Consider the following 18,342-nt stretch of genomic DNA (forward strand, 5'->3'; position numbering starts at 1 on the left):
TTTCAGACTTCGCTTCCTACCTGTTGTTGGCTCTGAAAAAGGAGCGGAACTGTGATATCATCAGAAGTTTTTTTCCAAGATGCCAAAGGAAGGAAAGAAAACTCCCTATCAGCACTGAGCCTTTCATGAGGAGTCCACAAAAGTAATGACATATGCTCTGGACCTCATAACCACTTTAGTGCAGTAGGAGATAAACACAGTGTCCTTGAAATTGATTGGTGGTTTGTCCCTCAAAAGTGGGGAGACTAGTTAATCTGCTGCCATTAACACTAAATCCAGCAGAAGAACAAAAAAGAGAAACAACCCCCCTGTACTTTGATTAACAAATGATTTTTGTGCATGAAAAGCTTGTTACTATGAAATTACTCCTGTTTTCTTTTCTGATCTTGGATAGAGGGAGACTTATTTGAATGTTTTTATTTATCAGGCAGAATTCACTACCTCCGAAGTTGTTGGACTTCTGTCTTCCAGGGAGTAAAAACTGGGACCTCCTTGCCTTACAAACGATTGCAAAACTAACGGTTTTATTTTTATTTACTTCCTTCTTTCAGTTTAATAACCACCTTAGATAAGAACTTCATGGAGAAACAATGTTTATAAGAAGTGTGTATGAGAGGGAAGGACCCAAGAGAAGGTAAGGATGGAGAATACCAGTTCTACACTTCCAAAAATGTGCAGAAGACTTGAATCTTGTTCAGTAACTGGTCTTCAAATAAGCACTTGCTAAGATCTAATGCCTGAGAGTCTTCAGAAATAGCGAGGGAGGATCTACTCAGCAAGTTGTTGAATTTTTAAGAAATGTTCTGTTCTTCCATTTCCAGCCCACATGCCAGACACATACCTCCCTTCAGGGTGAAAAAGTGCTTGCCCTTTTTGAGTATGACTAAGCAGAGGACTGTTTTATAAACTGGAAATTTCTTGTAGAAGCCAATGCAAATGTCTGGAGCACAGTGTTTGCACTTGGGAGGAGGGTAAACAGTGCTTTGGTTTCTAAGCTTTTTGTAACTCAAAGGACGTCAGTCGAGCTGAGAGCTGGTCAGCTGCAGTGACAGAAGCCTGCTCTGTCAGATGATTTAATGAAATTAACTGTACATGGTGCTCCCTGATGTGCCACCCCCACGCTGTTTTGCTCAGACTCGGAAGGCTGGCCGCAGCCATGAAGAGCGGTGTGCTTCCCCTGTAACCTCACACTTGTTGCACCCCAGGGTACTGCAATGAGCTGTGGCGCTGAAAAGGTTCCTTGAGTGGGGTTGTGTCTTGCTTTGTTGTGGTCTTTTTCCCCTGACACTAGGCCAAAAAGATGATTTTTTTATAAATACTTCATGTGATGTAGAAGTCTTTCAAAAATATTACTCTAAAAGACTACTAAAAAATTTACCAAATTCCACAACTGGATTTGCAGTGTATTTAAGCAAACAGTACAATCCTGTGTTCCCTATTCCTGTACAAGTCTCCACCAAAATTCACTTACTTCAGTTCCTTTATTTTAGCCCTGCATTCTTATGCTTAAAGCATTCACGGACTATAAAATAGTTCATCTATTTCAGTCATCTTTAAACAGATTAAAACCAGAATAATTGTAGCCTCTGTGCAATTATTTCCCAGACCCTCCTGCTGTGAATATTCAAAACTAACTGGTTATTTCAACGAATTTCTAAGCCACATATGACTTTTTAAAAACTTATTTCTGCCCTCAGTCTTTATTGTTGACTGGACTGGTTAATGGAAAACAGATTAAGCTGAGATTTTATTAAATATTATTAGAGTGTCCAAAGAAACTTAAAACACAGCATCATCTGAGAGAATTTTAATTCAATTGGAAAAGCTAGATTTGACTTGAGGGTGGAGCAATTATTGAAGAATAGACAAAATATTCTGGGACATATGTTACAAGTCTTTAAAAACTGCATTTTCATTTCCTAACTTTTACATTGAAATTATCTCCAAGATAATTACACTTTCAGCACCTAATTTCCTAATTTATATAGTGATTTCTGTAACACAACAAATTTGGTTTTTTAAAACTATATATTATACTTTCAAAACCTTTTTGAGTCTGTAATAATTATTTTTTTTCTCTGCAACAAGCTGATGCAATTAAGAGTTACTTCGGCAAGTTTTCTAGTTCTTAGTCTTCTCCCTGCTTTACTAAACCAGGTTACAAAAAGAAGGAAAAAGGAGCAGAAGTACAGCAGAAAATGTATATTGCTTAGCCTTACCTGTAAGCTTACGTGGGTGCTGTAGGTAACTGGGTCCTGTGAAGTGCAGCAGAACGACAAAAGAAACCTTACGAACTTTGCAGCTAGAGTCTATTTTTAGAGGAGGATTTGCTGACTCTGACCTTGAGTGCTACCCACTCCAAATGACGATCTTTACATCTGCTGGTAAAACTATTCCCTGATGTGACCTGAAACATTAAACCTGGCAGTTTAGTTACCTAGTCTTGGTATGACTAAGATAACATGATGCCTGCATGTTGACTCTAATAAAACAACCATCATCTTTGATGTTGTCCCTTTGTCAAGGCCGATGCTATGGTTACTGCTGCATGTGGGTGAGGAGCATTGCACTGCTGTTTCCTGTCATGCTGTACACAAGTGATTTAGCACTGGCACATAAATGGGCAATGGGAGAGATGGCATCCTGACCAAGGTCCTTTTCTCTTGCATGTGCACCACCAGAAAACCATCTTCCCCTATGTCCTGTTTTGGTTTTCTCCAGTGCCAACACTTTCAGTACCCATCTAACTTATGAAATGCCTTTCTTTGCTGAGAGAGTGACATGGTGCTCAGCATGCTCAGTTCTGGTGACATGAGCACAGCTCGCCAGAAAAAGGCAGATGTGCACCCTCCAACCTTCTCTACTTCCCTAAAGAGTTCCATGACTTCCTGCTGAAGAAAGCCTAAAGCTTTCTTTGGTAAATCACAGCCAGGTTCATCAAAGATCCAAGCTGGGTTCCCTAGTGTCAGAGCCACACCTCTTCCACTCCAATACTTTGCTGTGAGTGGTGATCTCCACGGCCACAGGGCAGAAGGTACCCAGCATCCTCTGCCTGGCCATTTATTCTGCAGCAAACCCTCTCTCAGGGCTGCAACTTGCACCACAGCATTCGGAGGAGATTTTGGTGCTGCTGGACATAGGCTTGCAATGATCCAGCTGTCATGTAAATATTGGTATTTCTTAAGAGAAATTCTTGATCTTTTGCCTTCTGCCTGATAGTAGGAAAAAGAAGCAAAGAGATCAGTCAGGGTAAGCATGTGATACTGGAAGTAGGCCTTTGGTCTCTGGACCCTTTCTCTTCTGCTGAGTTGACCATCCTGGGAATGATCTCTCTGAGCAGACCTGCATGCACTGCTTGCCTATCTTTCTGCCTCACAGTGCTCTCTACTGTCACACCAGTGCCTGCATAAAACAGCCAGCTATTAATGGAAACCTCTTGTGGAACTTCTTTAATTTCTTGCAAGAATAGAAACGGTATTCTGTGACTGCAAATGCCTGTGCCCTACCAAAGATTCAGGTTGCCTGACTATTTTTTTCCAAAGTACCTAAAACCTACAGTAGTTGCCATTAATTTTCAGTAGGACACAAATTCTTGACTCTGTCAATTATTTTTAATGTTGCATTAAATCCTTACAGTCGCCTTTGTCATCCCCTGTCTGTTTAAAAGGTAAAAGTTCATCCCAGAAGGACCAAGGTCAGACTTAGTCATGGCCTGTGGCTAATGCTGTAGTATAAATGTGAAGTAATAAACAGTTTCAGTTCAAGTTCTGGGCAGTGGATCTGCTGCTGTTTCATGCTTAACAGCATCACTCTAGCCAAGTTTCTGCATTACAGAGCAGCCAAGCTCCTCCCTGCCAATTATTCAGATAGTCACTCTTAAAATGAGAAAGAGCTTGGATGCTAGAAACCTGCTGTGCCTTCTAAGATGCATTGTAAGGTTGTTGTGCAAATTAATTCTACACTGATAACAGAAAAACTTTGTGGAGGAGGAAATACAGATCCCATATAGCAGAAACTTGCAGCAGTTGCTTTATCTTTATCCCTGTAGGTACCCAGTGTGGGTAAGATGATCCAGCAGAGTGGCAGTGCTGGTGAAAGGAGGCTGCTCTGTGAGGTCTGTGTCCCCCAAGGATAGGCAGTGGTCTGTTGCTTGTCTCTGACCAGGGTTGGCTTTCTGATGAGATCAATAGCCTTACAATTAATGTTTTGGGGTATTGTTATTTTTCAAGCAGGCATATGAAACATAAGTATTTTTCTATCTGAATGGCTGTCAAGACAATATAAGCCCTTGTTCTCTTCTCTCTATAGAGTCCTGAGAACATGTGCAGAAAGTAACTCACTTCCTGGAAAAGTCACAGAATGGGTAAGATTAGAAGAAATACAGTGGGTCATCTGATCCAACCTCCCTGCTCAGGCAGGGTCATCCTAGAGCACATTGCACAGGATTGTGTCCAATTTTGGGGACTAGTTGTTTGTGTTTCCATTAGTTTCGTTTTTGTTAACTAAAACATCCTAGCTGCTGAGATGCTTTGAGAGTGGCCAATGACTTGGAGTGCTTTGAACCTGGACACATAGAAAACACAGCAGAAAGGTTGTTACTTTGGAAAAGGTAAGCACCTGCCTTCTGGAAAGTTGAATTGTTACCTTGGACTCCTAAAAACTGACGTGTGCCGTGTTATTGGTAATTTCTGAAAATCTTGGCCAAACAGATGATGGTGCTTTGAACACACAGATCACCCCCCATTCCTGGACCCTTGCCTGCATCCAGCCTGCTTGTGTTCTGTGTGCAGATCCCTGCTGTCAGGGATCAGCTCCCAAGGGCTGTCACCCACTGGCACCAGGTGCCCACTGACACTTTCTGTTGAACAAGAAAGAGTATGGAACTGTGGGAAGGATGAGAACTAAATGCCCATCTAGAGGGAAGAGTTGGGAAAAAAAATTTCCCTTGGAAAAAAAAAATCTTAGAAGGAATGAGCTTCTTCCACAAAGAAAAGGAAAAGGGAAAGAAACTGCAGATTTGCAGATTTCTGGCCGGAGCGCACTAGAGGTACAGTTGGAAAAATCTGACACATTAAGACTTGAAATTTTTATGTTAGTTTAAAGAAAAAGCTTTGAGTAAAGTTCTGCTTTAGAAGACTTCCCTCCCCCATTCCAACCTGGAAGATTTCCTCTTCGCTACAAAATATGCTCTTATTTGGAAAAGCTGGGTTTTAACAATTTCATGGGAAGAATAAGTATATAATTATAAAAGATTGTCCTAATGGACATTTGCAGCTGTACTGAGATGCTAACAGCATGCAGAAACCATTATGTTTCCAGTTGTTTGGCAAAAGTTAAGAAACCTTATATTTTTTTTTTTAAAGTTAACTGTAAAGTAAATCCAGATGGTTCCGTCTCACACAGACAAGCAGTCTTCAAACTAGACATATAGTTGTAGCCTGGCTATAACTTGTTTTGATTACTACAGATAGAAATGCTTTAAATGACTGCACCCTCCTCACAAAATGCTGCTTGTCCTTGATTCTTGCTGAAGTCAACTAGCGTTTATACAGCACTACATAAAACTTGTCTGACAATACCTTGCGTGCAGGAGTATCTCACTGGGCGTTACTTGTTTAATTTGTCTTTATACTGAAGTATTGCTTAATGACCCCCATCAGGGTTGGGGCTCTGCTGAGACAGGCATTGCAGACCTATAAAACAAAAATGACAATTGCTGCCCTAAGTAACCTATTGCTTGAGCCTGGGTTTGTGCATCTCTCTTCATCTCCCAGCTACAGATTGCCAGAAAATATTGGTTGTATGCTTATTTTTGATTGATGTATTCAGAGTTTTATTTGATTCTTTAATAAGCACTGTCTGTTGTGTTCATTACTTCATTTCAGCCAGACGTCGGTTGTGTTGCTGCTATCAGCAGGGGGATCAGAATTATGTTGACTTGTGAGGCCATTCTGCAAATCAGATCAAAAGGGCAGCTTGGCTTCACAGAGCAAGGATTTCAGTGGCTGAAGCTGACACATTAAAGAGCATTTCGAAAAGTCTGAAAATAGGAGGAACTGAAAGGTCCATCAGAAATTATAGACTTGTGGTATGTTACTTTTTTGTTTCGTGGTTTTCTTTTTTTACCCAATACACAAATGTTCTTGTAGATAAAGGTTGATGTTGTTTGTCCAAGTCATAACAAGTAGACACACTGTTTTATGAGCTTCTTAGGCAGTACTGTCAAGAGGGTAATTTGGATTTGACCTGATAGGAGTTAAATTTACTGCCCAGTGCATCTCTTGCTATCTCTGTGACAGGGCTAATAGCCCAGTATAGTGGCTGTGTTTGTAAGAGAGTATGTGAGACAGAGAAAAAAGCAAGTTCCCTAAGGGTTAGAAGGAAGGACCCCAATCCTGAACAAGGCTCCCTGGGTTTGTGGGGTGAGGCTGGGGCCAGGGCTCTGAAAAGCATTTTGTTCACTCTTCTGCTTTTTCTCTCACTGTCAGCAGAAAAATGTTCTGGGAGATTTGTCTTGGAGTATAGATCCCAAGGCATAGTAATGTGGAAAATAAGGATGAGGTCTTTCTTGTAATCTCCCCTTAGTGAAGAATTCTGGGAATAGGGAGAGTCTGGGGCCCCAGACTGCTGACTCCCCAGTTACTCAGTCAGTGCCAAGAGGAAGCCCTGCAAGGAGAGCACCTACCAGAGGAATCCTATGCACAGAGAATACCCAGTGAGTACCTCATTCTGTGCTGTGAAGGGCATCCTGATGTGCTCCTCAGGCCCAAAAATGGGGCATCTCCAATTGGTCAGTGTTTAAACTGACCTCTAAAGAAAATGGCATTGCCAAAAATCAAGGGGGGTTGTCCCTAATTTACCACAGCAACACACACAGAATTGCACCTAATTGTCTTGACAAGAGAATTGAGAAACTGTCAAAGTCTGTTTCTACTCTTGCTCCTCCTGGGGATAAGAAACTTTTTCCTCTACTTCTCTGTATCATTAATAACATATTGCTGCAGAGGTTCCACAATTGTGTGGTCCAACTTATTTCCTAAGCACAGCACACTTAAAAAATAAACAAAAATAGTAGAAACTTGGTATGTAACTCTGATCAGAAAAATTGTCCAGACATGCTGAGAGCAGGTTTCAGGTCAGAGTAATCTCATGGTATATGGAGTGCCAAATCTAGACTTAAATAGAGCTAGGAGACAGAAATTGGATTGATGTTTGCAGTCCACTTGGTACAGGCTTCTGGCTTGCTGGCAAAGCAAATGGGGAGACACCAGAGTTGTCATGCTGGTGCCATTGGTCTGGTGTCTGTTCCACTGACTGTGGTCAGTAACAAACCTGTTAAAGGAAACTACATGAAATCTGTGCTCCCCACTTATGGGATAAATTTTCTGCCCTAGAGAAAATCTGTTTACTCTTTCCATTCCACCTCCTTAGATAAAGCTTGGCTGAAAGCCTGAAGTTTTACATCTTTTCCAAAACTATTTATTTTCTTCCAATGTAAATTGTCTCTGATGGTGGTTTTTCTTATTTATGTGACTGCATTATATTCTCTTTAACTCTTCTGTGGTCTTTGCCTCCTAGTGCTCTGATAATGAGTTGGACAGACTAAATAACGATGACAACTATAACACTAACTGGTTTGAAATATGTCCCCTTTTCATTCTTCTTTAGCAAGCCTGGGGGAAGTTTACCCAGCCACTGCTCAGGTACAGCTGTTCTGCTGTACTTGGAACATCTGGTCCTGTGGTACCATATGGCTATGACCTACCGTCCTTCTAGAAGTAATCAACTGCACTTCATGTCATAAAACCCCACAACAGCAAAGCAATGCCTCATAATCCACCTGGAATGCTCCAAACCACCTCAGGGCAAGTGACTTTTAATGACTTTTTGCTCTCAGTTTGATCAGGTTCCAGACTATTTTAAACTGAGAACACCATAAATGCTGGAAATTAGGTACTCCAGTTCAGGAAAAATACAAAATCCAGACTGAGTAGATCTGCAAAGCAGAAATAGGGTTGTTACATTATGAGAGAGATAGCAAGGCTGCCTTAAGAGATGGCACACAAGTACAGCTGCTTATGGTTCTTAACTGGTGCTGGCCCATGAAATGCATACTTAGAAAGGAAATTGGGGAGAGCTAACACATGCCTGGGGGCTTTGAAGTTGTTATTATCATCCACATGCATAAGAACGGGAGATCCTCTCTAGTCCAGCAAGTACTGAGAAATGAATGAGTTTGGCGCATACATCAAAGGTCTTCACTTGTAATTTGCTTAAGAGATTAAAAATGAAATATGAGGGAATTACTGAGGAAGAGCAAGCTGCTGTTTTTCCCCCTTGCAGCAGGAAAGAACAATTGAGTATCTATTCTGACTGAAAGTGATTACTGAAAAGCTTTCTGACAACCTGGAGCAAAACAGCAGTTGCATCTTAGTTTCGCTGACATCAAATAAGCTTTTGATTTACTGAGACCCAACTAGACCTGTCCAGTGCCAAGGATTGTCTCTGAGAAGCAAACAAACTTCATAAAGCTCTTTTTTTAAACAGAGCCACCATCTCTAAAGCAATACATTGCCAGACCATGAAACGTGCTCTGCATTTCAGCTACCAGAAATACTCCAAACCTAGTGACAAACACCTGAAGCTGGCTACTTTCCCCATGCCTGTCAAATGTGATTTTCACTGAGGCTCTTGAGCCTGAGTAACCATTAGGAAGGAGAGAGCATTGACAAGTTAATAAGTCATGGCCAGATTAGGAGATAAAAAAGCTTGATAACAACCATGGTCTTCTGGGAAAAAAATATGAAAGTTTTGGAGATGGGAGGAGGAGACAAGTGGCTTTCTGCAACAGCTTCTAGTAGGATTGCAGAGCATGGGAATCCCTTATTTTTGGGATTTGAGGAAAGACTGTGATGAATTTCTGAAAATAATCCAGAGATGTTGGCAGAGGTCTAGATCATGTAAGTCTTCCCACTGCACATCCTTTTCTGTGGCCAAGTCAGAGATGCTGTGGAAGGACTTGTTGCCTCTGAATCAAGATCACATACCTTTAAACAGGGCCTGGCCTTCTTTGGAACTGATGCAGGAAGTGATGAGTATTAGTCTATAACATGACCCAAAATGCAAGATGCTGACTACAGATCATTTCCATGCTTACTTTGATAATTTCCTTGACAGCATAAAATTTGTATGGTTTGTTGACTTTACATCTATCATGCTTTAACACCTTTTCTCCTCTTCACCACACAGATTCTTATTGAATGTTCTTGGTCCACATCATCTTCTTTAGGTTGAAATTCTACCTGCTCATCTATGTTCTGAAGTGGGTGGTCCTTAAAAAAAATCTTATCTGTTACTTTGTTATCCCTTGAGGAGAACATCACCAGTCCAGCTCATTTATTGTTTTTATATTACGGAGGTACAAAGCAGTAGTAATAAAAATGAGAGTAGGTTTCCCAGTCAGAATTAATCAACTTCATTTATAAGCATTGCTGCTCTTAATTTTTCTGCAGAGTTAAAATAGTCTCTTGTTAAAACAGCCAGTCTCTCCCACATTTTTTAACCCACATACGTAAACACACACTGAAAATTTTGACGTAAAGTATTAGCTTGACCCACTGCTTTTCCGGTAAGAGACCAAAGCACCTGCATTTGTGCAGGTATCCATTCAACACACCTTATTCCAGTTACAAATGCAAATTGCACTGTAAATTGTGGATTCAGTCCTCTGCATTTCTCTAACTTAGACAGTGAAGTGACAACCAATTATTTTAAAAAAACATTAATGTAGAGGATTTTCACTTGAATGGAAATGACCTCCAAGCCATCACAGACCCGAGAATACAGCCCAGTGGCAGAAAGGACAATGGAAAGGGGCATCAGGAGATGCTTTGCTGCCAGAAAGAGAGTGCCAGGGGACAGGACTGGCCTTCAGGAACACTTACTTAAAGAGTAAAACTGTGGGAAAACTAGCTGGATGGCCAGTGAGACATTTTAAAAAAATCTTTGCCGGAAAAGAGGACTTGGGGCTGAGACACAGACCCTAAGTTTTTGAAAAATTTGAGCTATCAACAGAAGTTGCTGCCTAATGCAATTATAGCTCATTTGCTATCAGAAAAGTAGTATGTATAAACAGTGCATAAAATTATTGCTAAGCATATTTTTGAAATGTCTTGAATTGTTTAGTGCTATGAATAAGCCTGGTTTTAGAGAAAGATAACTACATGGCATGCCAGAGATAAATACAGGTTTTACCTATTGCCTTGTCTCTTTAAAGAGAGAGGAAGAGAGCAGCTGGAGGGGGGAAAACCTAAAGGAAGAAAAACTTGAAAGTAGAATACATCAAATATTGTTTCCTTGGAAACAAAAAGGAAGATTACATCACAGGGTTCAAGCCTATAAATAGAAATCTAGCAGTGCAGATACAGAAGAAACTCTTTTTCCTAGAGAGAAAATGTAGAAATGAAGATGACCTCCCTTTAGACACTGCTGTCACAATGCAGTCAGCACAACCCAGTCGTGAGGACGAGCAGTAAATTTAGCTGATGGTACATGACAGTCTTCTCTCAATTAGCTGTAGCAGTCAGCTCAGGGAACTGGTTCAGCTGGTGAGAAGAGGTACAATTTTCAGGCTGCTATAAATACCATCAGTGTCTCCAGAGCCCTGCTATGCTGTTGTGGCAGAAATTACTAAAAGTCTTCAGCCTGAACTCTAAATCCTTTGGGCAGCCATGACAGGACAGTGAAAACATCAAGTCTCTATTAATGTTTGTAAGAAACAGTCTGGGCAAAGCATCTCCCCCATCAGTGCTCTGGTCGAGTTCAGGCTTTTGGAGAAGATGAGCTGTGACTCAGGGGTCCTGTGGTCCCCACTATGCCCTGCCCCCTTCTCCTGCCTCCCTCTTGCTCCTGCTGCATTTGTGTGACTGTTGTTTCTGTGCTGAGGGCCGTGGGGGGGTGAGCAGGAGCACCCGAGGAGGTTCTCAAGGCAGACACAGAGGGGTGGCTCAGCACACGCTGGGGGCCTGCCCCTGCTGTGAGCTCGTGGTCTCAGTCTTGCTGGGGGCCAAGCTCTTGCATTCTGCTAGTGTGAACTGTGATTGCAAGTGTTTTCTGTTTCTGAGTTACGTTTCCTGATGTTATGGAATATTCATACCGTTAATTAGTAAACCAAATAACGATGTTTTCATTGTTACAGATGAGTCCTTTGGACTATACAGTGGTTCACCTTACAGCATTTACCTTTTAGTGACATGAAACTTCCTCTCTGCTTTTGCAGCTGAACACTCATGTGAGTGTGTGTAAAGAACACTGCCATAAGGATAGCTCCAAATTTGGGCAATTCATCCATCTTATGGGCTAATGTAGCTAAATCTGCCTTCGGAAGACTAAAGCCTTGAATAAATCGTATTATTTTACAGTCTTTCCATATGTTTAAAAAAAATTGATTTGCTATGGCTCTGTTAGGAAACAATCCCCTTCAAACTGAAACACAGATTTGTTCCATCAGTTTGTATGTGATAACACAGTGTCTGGTCAAATTTCCATTTTCTGGTGGGAATCATCTTGGTTTGAGTAGGGGACTTAGTGTGACCAACAACTCACAGAGGATTGCTCCTTCCCAGAGCTGACTGAGCGGGGACTGGAGGCACTGGTAAATGAAAAGATTTCTTAAATGTCCCAATGTCATGGATGTTGATGATGCTGTAATATATATGTATGTATACATCCTTCCCTGGCACTGCTTATTATAAGGCATAGCCAAGTCAATGAAAGAGCATGTGCTCCCAGCTGCTTTGGCCCTAGGACATGGTGTGCCAGGTGGCAGGACTCTTGCAGCTTTTTTTCCATGTCTTATAAAATGGTACATACTCCTAAATCTACCAGAGAATCTCAGTTTTCCTTGACAGGGAAGAGGAGGAGGAATCTAAGTTTATTGCCCTTGTCAAGAAAATAATGAAAACAATGAACTTTAAGACAAATAATAAAATCCCATGCTTTATAAAAACATTCTCACAAGGGGGGAAAGGGTCTATATGTGTGTAATATAAGAGTTCTAAACATCTGGGGCTGGCAGAAATGCAGTTCTTGCTTAGATAGATACGGGGATCATTTGCATGTGTCTGAGTCTAGCTGAGATTCTGGATCCAAGGCTGCTATTACTATAATAAATTTTTAAGAACCCAGAGCTGTAAATGGCTAGTGCTAAGGGAAATCTGGAAAAGATTTGAACCTTGTAGTTTGTGTCAATCTTCAGTTTAATCTTGTTGTTTTAATTTGAAAGAATTAAAATGATCTGGCATACTTCTTTTCATTGGAAGAGTGGTTTGAGTGGGGAGAGGATGCTGATATGATGATGCTTTCTTTGACTTGCTTGGGTTTGCTGCTGTAATCTCTCATCTCTGAATCATTGTGCCTGCACAGTTTGCTTTTTTCTTTTCAAAATATAAGTTCTACATTGTAAGTTGATATTCTGCGGTGCAAAGTTCTGCCAGTATAATCACAGAGTTCCAGAAGTGTTCCTCCAATACATTGCATGGAAAACCTACTAGAATATGTAGATTTTTTTTTTTCAAGTAGCCCCAAATCTTTTTCTTTATTTTTTAGCAGACCAGTACTTTTGTTGGCAGGCAAGTGTTTCTGAGCATTGAGATGAGTGCATGACAAGCCTGAGAAAGATGTATTAGTATTTGTCTCTTAAAATGCTTTTGGATGGCTGGCCAGTCATTCTGCTATGGCATTGGTACTTGACATCTGACCAAAAGGAAGTGGGATAACAGAGGTGCTGTGAAATTGACGTATGTCTGTTGTGAAGCAGGCTGGATTAGGAACTGGAGGACTTGCTCGAGGTTAATAGTGATGATAAAACCAGCATGTAAGCACATGGCAGTATAAACTAATTTTTTTTTTCTTCCAAAAAGTTGACAGTAGGAAAATACATCAGGAGAATTCAAGAATGGTGTGAATTGATAGAAGACAATTTTGGTTCTAAAAATCTAAATACTCCTTTGTGTTACTGACTTTTCCCAAGTACTCCCTACCTCCCTGAAGAGCCACATCCTGCTATTCTGCCTGATCACAAGAGCTGTTTAAATTAAAAGCATTCTGAGAGTAACATGCATGCCAGAACTGTTTTCCTTGGTACAATTTTCATTTCTTGTTGTATTATGTCTCCTTTGATTAATTTGAATATGTAGGAAATGAAAAAGATGGTCACTGATTTTTAATCAGTTGTGTGTAGTCAGGTATCAGCTAATTGCATGCAGACAATTAGCAGTTACAGCTGAGAAATGTGTTGCTGATCCTTCACCTCTGCAGGGTGTGCAAGACTGGGACTTCCCTAGGATAACTGAGGAGGGAGGAGAGCAGTCTCCCCTGGCCTGTGATGATATTTGGTCCCAGCATCCAGGAGCTGGGCTGCAGCCTCTCCCTGCAGCCAAGTGCTGCCTGACTGAAGAGGCTGGGTCTCCACCAGTGTAGATTTTCCTTCTGCAAAACCCTTGGCTAGGGAACATCTTCTGGTTATTATTTCTTTAAATCATCATCTTGTTAGCCATTATTGATTGAACCCTTTTGAAATGTTCTCTGCATGGATGACCCAGCCAAATCTCATGTACTGGTACCCCCAAGCATGGCCATAGCCACAAAAATTGTGCACCTTTTTCATAGTTACACATACACACACAGAGGACTGGAAATGCAAGTCAATGAATAGAACAAAAAGTAAATTTAATTCTCAAAATATTCTTAGTTTGAATAGTCTCTGATAAAATGTTTTTTCCCTTCAGTGAGAATAGCGAAGAAAATTGTCTTTGAGTCCAGCCCTGGGATCCTGCTGTGTCTCTCTTGTGAATGAGCAATGAAAAGTGGCCATTCATTGCTGAATGATTATTTTTCCCCTTCAATGGAGTGTGGGGGGAGAAACCCTCCAAAATCCAAGTCTTCTATGAGTCCAGCAGACTAAAAGCATCAGGAAACCTCTGGAGGGAAGTAAAAAGTTATGAATGGAGAATAAAATACTGATGCAGAGCAAAAGGGCTGTTGTGTATAAAGAGCAGATGGGAAAATGTTGAGTTTCAAGTTTAAAAGACAAGGATCTGAATCTCATTCAGCTGAGCAGGGGAAGTGGTTTGGGTTTCCTTTCCTTGGAGGTTGGCTCCATTTGATGAATTGTCGAGATGTGCTATAAATGTTTAAGATTTATAGGAGAGGCTCCAAGTAATACTAATGAATACCTAAAAATAGATATGATAGGAAAATATAAACTGACAAACAGATCATCCAGCACAACAATAACTTCATAATCATGCAACTGTTGCCAACTGAAGATGGGAGACGTGGCTTGAAAATGAGCTTTTGTTTTTCACATCTGAAAGTTAAAGGAGTCAGAGTGGAAACAGATGTTCTTGAAAACAATGTGTCAGAATAACTCTAGTAACAGCCAATTGTCACCAGAGCTGAGCAAATAATTCCTTGCTTACTCTTCACTGGCTGATGGTTTTCCAGTGGTGGGTGGGTATTTCATAAAGAACTGATTTATTTATTTATTCATTGTAAGCAACCTAAATGATGTTAATGCAAAAATTTTCAGTGTCTCACTTCTTACAGATCTGTGCTGCTTGGGAATTTTTATTGAAGAGCTGTTGATCTTCCAAAAGCAATCTTAAGGACTTTGATTGATCGTTTTGGTTCTAAATGTTTGTGACCATTTCATTTTTAATATTTAATATCAGATGAATTGATGAATTATAATTTTATTGAATTAGGAGGAATTAGAGGCTTTGTTTTCATAAAAAGGGTTTTGTAGAAGAGCAACTGTCAGAAGTTTTTTACACTGGGAATAACCACACTAGATCTTATCTACTACAACAGCAGGATTATTGAGCTTTCATTCTTACTGTCTGTCTGCTGAATACCTACAGAAGAGAAACATTCAACTCACTGGCTCATGTGTGGACAGACAGAAACATCAAAGATCCTCTGGTCTATACTGGTTGTCTGCTTAATGTGCTGGAAGATCTTTGTGGTCATGAAGATGACTGGAACAGGCAGGACCAGTCTGCAGCAATTGGGAGACCCTACTCCTTAAAAAGTAACATTTTGTGTGAGAGGAGGCTCTGCCCACATTTTGAGCAACAGACAGATCAGAAGTGTGGGCTGAATCCCACTCTTGCTTTTGAATTTGATGTTTAAGGATGGATGTTTTTATCAGCTGGCTGGACTTGCTTGTGCAGATTTTCTATTTGTACTATTGTGAAAGTATTTTTATTTGCAACAGTATTTCCATTGGGATATGTTTTTGTCTTCAGAGTAGCTTCCCTGAGAGTGGAAGAATATGCAGTGGAGAATACAGCATCTTGTTTTGCAATATTCAGATGCCTCTTCTACAAAGTAAAGTAAAAGGTGTTATTATTTTTCGGATACTGTTATCACCCTTACTTGCTACCACCTTGTTGTCTGAAACATGGACAGAGCTCAAACATCTGGGGAAGTTGTCATGAACCTCAATTCAATTTAATTTAGTAATCAAATGAGAAAACTCTAGATAAGACATGATATGGCAACATTACACAAACTGCTCTGTGGCAGGGTGGAGAATAGCTACTGGCAGAAGAGGAAGAAAAAGGGCAATTTTTTAGAGAATGCGGCAAGGAAAAGTTTGCTTGAACAGCTGGAGTTGTTGAGCATCAAGATGATGGAAGGATGTTATGGAGGCAGAAGCAGGCGGAGGAGAGACAGAGCCAGATCCTCAGCTAACATTGCTGAGTATTTTTAGGAATGCTTCCTGAGAGTGCTTTCTGTATATAAACAGTCGAGGTTCCAGGAGGCAATGGTGAGGGGGAGCAGTGTAACTCAATGATACTTGTACTGCAAATAGTACATTGCAAAGAGCAAACTGTTTGACTTTATTAAACTGCAGCCTCCTGCAACAGATCAAGGGTCTAGTTTCTAAGCAAAATAATTGTAGCCTAAAGAAAACTTAAATGTTGAAAGTCCCATAGGCCCTAGATTCCTGTTTGACTTGGCTTCAGGAGCTGCACATAGTGTTTGAACCTTAGACTACGAAGTAAATTTGCAAAGCACAAGCTGTTTTGAAGCCCCTTTTCACAGTAATACATAGCCTTGTTATCAGAAAAATACAGGACAAAAGACAATGGGAGGAGGATCAAGTCTGGCAAGTAGGCTTGACAGCGCTTTACAATTCTGGTGGGGCTGTCAGGAGCTGGGCAGATCTGGTCTAGGCATCAGGGCTATGCAGGAGAATGGTGCCTGGGCTTGATGGGCAGTGCCAAGGTTAAAGTGGAATCAGAGCCGTGGGCTAGCTTTGAACAGGGCAGTGGAATGCAGAACCGGGGTCTGCCTGAGACTGTTTCCCTCCACCCTTGTTTACAGGCATGGGGGACTATTTAGGGTGCTGGACCCAAAGAGTGGTCCAGTGGGTGCTAGAAGCAAAAAGCCATGGATAAAGATGCTAACATAGGAGAGCCATCCTTGCTGCAGCAACTCCAAAGCTACCTGTGCAAGGAGGAATGAATCAATGCACCTGTGAGAGAAAGGCTGACGCTCTTAGCTGTTGCCACTACACATGGTGAGTACCTGGACAATATCTTGGATGGCATTTCTTTCCATGGGAAACCTGTCCTTGGCACCATCTGTTTGCATGAAACTTGTTGAAAGTTTCTGTCCTCTCTTCCCTTGACTCCTTGCAGAGCAGATTTATGGTCTCATTTTCCTTTTACAAATAAAAGCCAAAGTGCAAATCCAAAGGATAAATAACACAGTGCAGACATGCCCATGGCAACATTCTCTGTATCACTGCTGAAAGTCTGAGAGGAAAAGCTAGTGAAGGCAAGATATCTCATGTGAGAAAATTCCTCTTATGCTTTTGTTCCAGTTGTGGAGGTTGGAGTGCAGTCCTCTTGTGCTTTTCCCCAAACATCCTGCTGCAGCTCAGGCAAATTTCAGGTGTCTTGTCTGCAAAAAGGGGCTGTAGCACCCATCCTTCCTGGCAGGGTTTTTATGAGGGAGGTATACCAGCTCCACCACAGTGCTCAAGATTTCTTCTTCATAAGGACAGAATGGACAGGGGTTCATAAATAAACCTGAGCATTTGCTCTGCACCAGGTAAGGGTGTTCATGGAAATGGTTGTGGTGTCACTGCCACTCTATCCATTAACATCTCTGCTGCTCTGATTGCTTCCACCCTGCCTGTGGCCTCAACTGATGTGGCTTGGGCAGGAAATGTTTCATCAGGGCACTGAGCAAGTGCCACAGAGGCACCAAACCTGCAGGGCTGAGTGGGGCTCCTTGCTGCTGACTTGGCAGCACTAAAATGGACAGCTGCAGCCAGGACTAAACACCTCGTGTTAGCAAGGGTGGCTGTGGGGGAAGTTATTCCTCATTTCTCAGGCTGAGCTGGTGGTTTACAACTCTGGGTCTTGAAATTATACCACAAGATATATCTGGAACCACCCTCAATATTGTTTTCATTCTACCTTGATTTCAGCTGCAATTTTAAGAGGCTTTTGTTTAACTAAGTACAAGGGCAATAAGCCTCAGTGTGCAGGACATGTGGGTCGGAGGTTAGGACCTAATTGTCATCAATATGGAGCCTGTCCATTGTGCCTCTGCCAGGCCACCTCCATGCTGCTGCAGCCCTCACAGAGAGGGAAGCTAATGCTGGGCTCAGGTACATTGTCTCCTGAAGGGTGGAAAACCTGGAAGGAGATGAGGGACCTGCCTCTCACTCTCTGTACTTCACAGCAGTGCAAAGCACTCACAATAGCTCAGGCATTTCTAGAAAAGGATTTTTTTTTTTTTTTTTTTTTTTTTGTCCTGGGATTGGATTATTTTCTTTGGGTCTTTCTCAGTGTTTTTGACCTCTTGTTTTTATTGTTTAGTTGGGCTTTTTCCCATGTCAAAGAGGAAGCTTCTACTACACACCTGTAATGGTGACAAGAGCCAGAAGGCCTGCTCTGCCAGTGCCCTAGCTTACCTGGCACACTGCAGGTCCAGACAGATGTACTGAGCCCAGTGCAAGTCATAGATGGCAGGGAAATCTATGGCCTGCCCCTGGCTGGCTAAAATAGTCACACAATGGCCAACAGGTCTCAGCTGGGGTAACTTTCGGCTCAGTCAATCTCACAAGTTGTTCACTTCAAGTTCTGCCCTGGAACCACATGTTTCCAGATGTGCAACTCACTGGAAATTATGACCGGTCCTGATGGGCTCAATGCATAGAGATTTTGGACTGTTATGTTTCATACACCCCTTGTGCTTTAATGCAGGGATTGGAATGGGTTGAGTTACAGAGGCTTGAAGGGAGGTGGTTAGTGAGGCAAC

General features: G+C 41.5%; 1 long non-coding RNA gene across 1 annotated transcript in view; it reads left to right on the forward strand.

Annotated features, from left to right (window-relative positions):
- LOC136364280 (uncharacterized) overlaps nucleotides 1-16,402 on the forward strand; it is a 36,513-nt gene extending 20,111 nt beyond the window's left edge. The window contains exons 3-7 of the long non-coding RNA XR_010744131.1: nucleotides 7-142; nucleotides 552-634; nucleotides 4,309-4,363; nucleotides 5,886-6,088; nucleotides 16,393-16,402. This is a non-coding gene — a long non-coding RNA (uncharacterized lncRNA). The remainder of the gene's footprint in view (nucleotides 1-6; nucleotides 143-551; nucleotides 635-4,308; nucleotides 4,364-5,885; nucleotides 6,089-16,392) is intronic.
- The last annotated feature ends 1,940 nt before the right edge of the window (nucleotides 16,403-18,342 follow it).

The sequence above is a fragment of the Sylvia atricapilla genome, chromosome 8, assembly GCF_009819655.1.
Source record: "Sylvia atricapilla isolate bSylAtr1 chromosome 8, bSylAtr1.pri, whole genome shotgun sequence".
Taxonomy (NCBI): Eukaryota; Metazoa; Chordata; class Aves; order Passeriformes; family Sylviidae; genus Sylvia; species Sylvia atricapilla.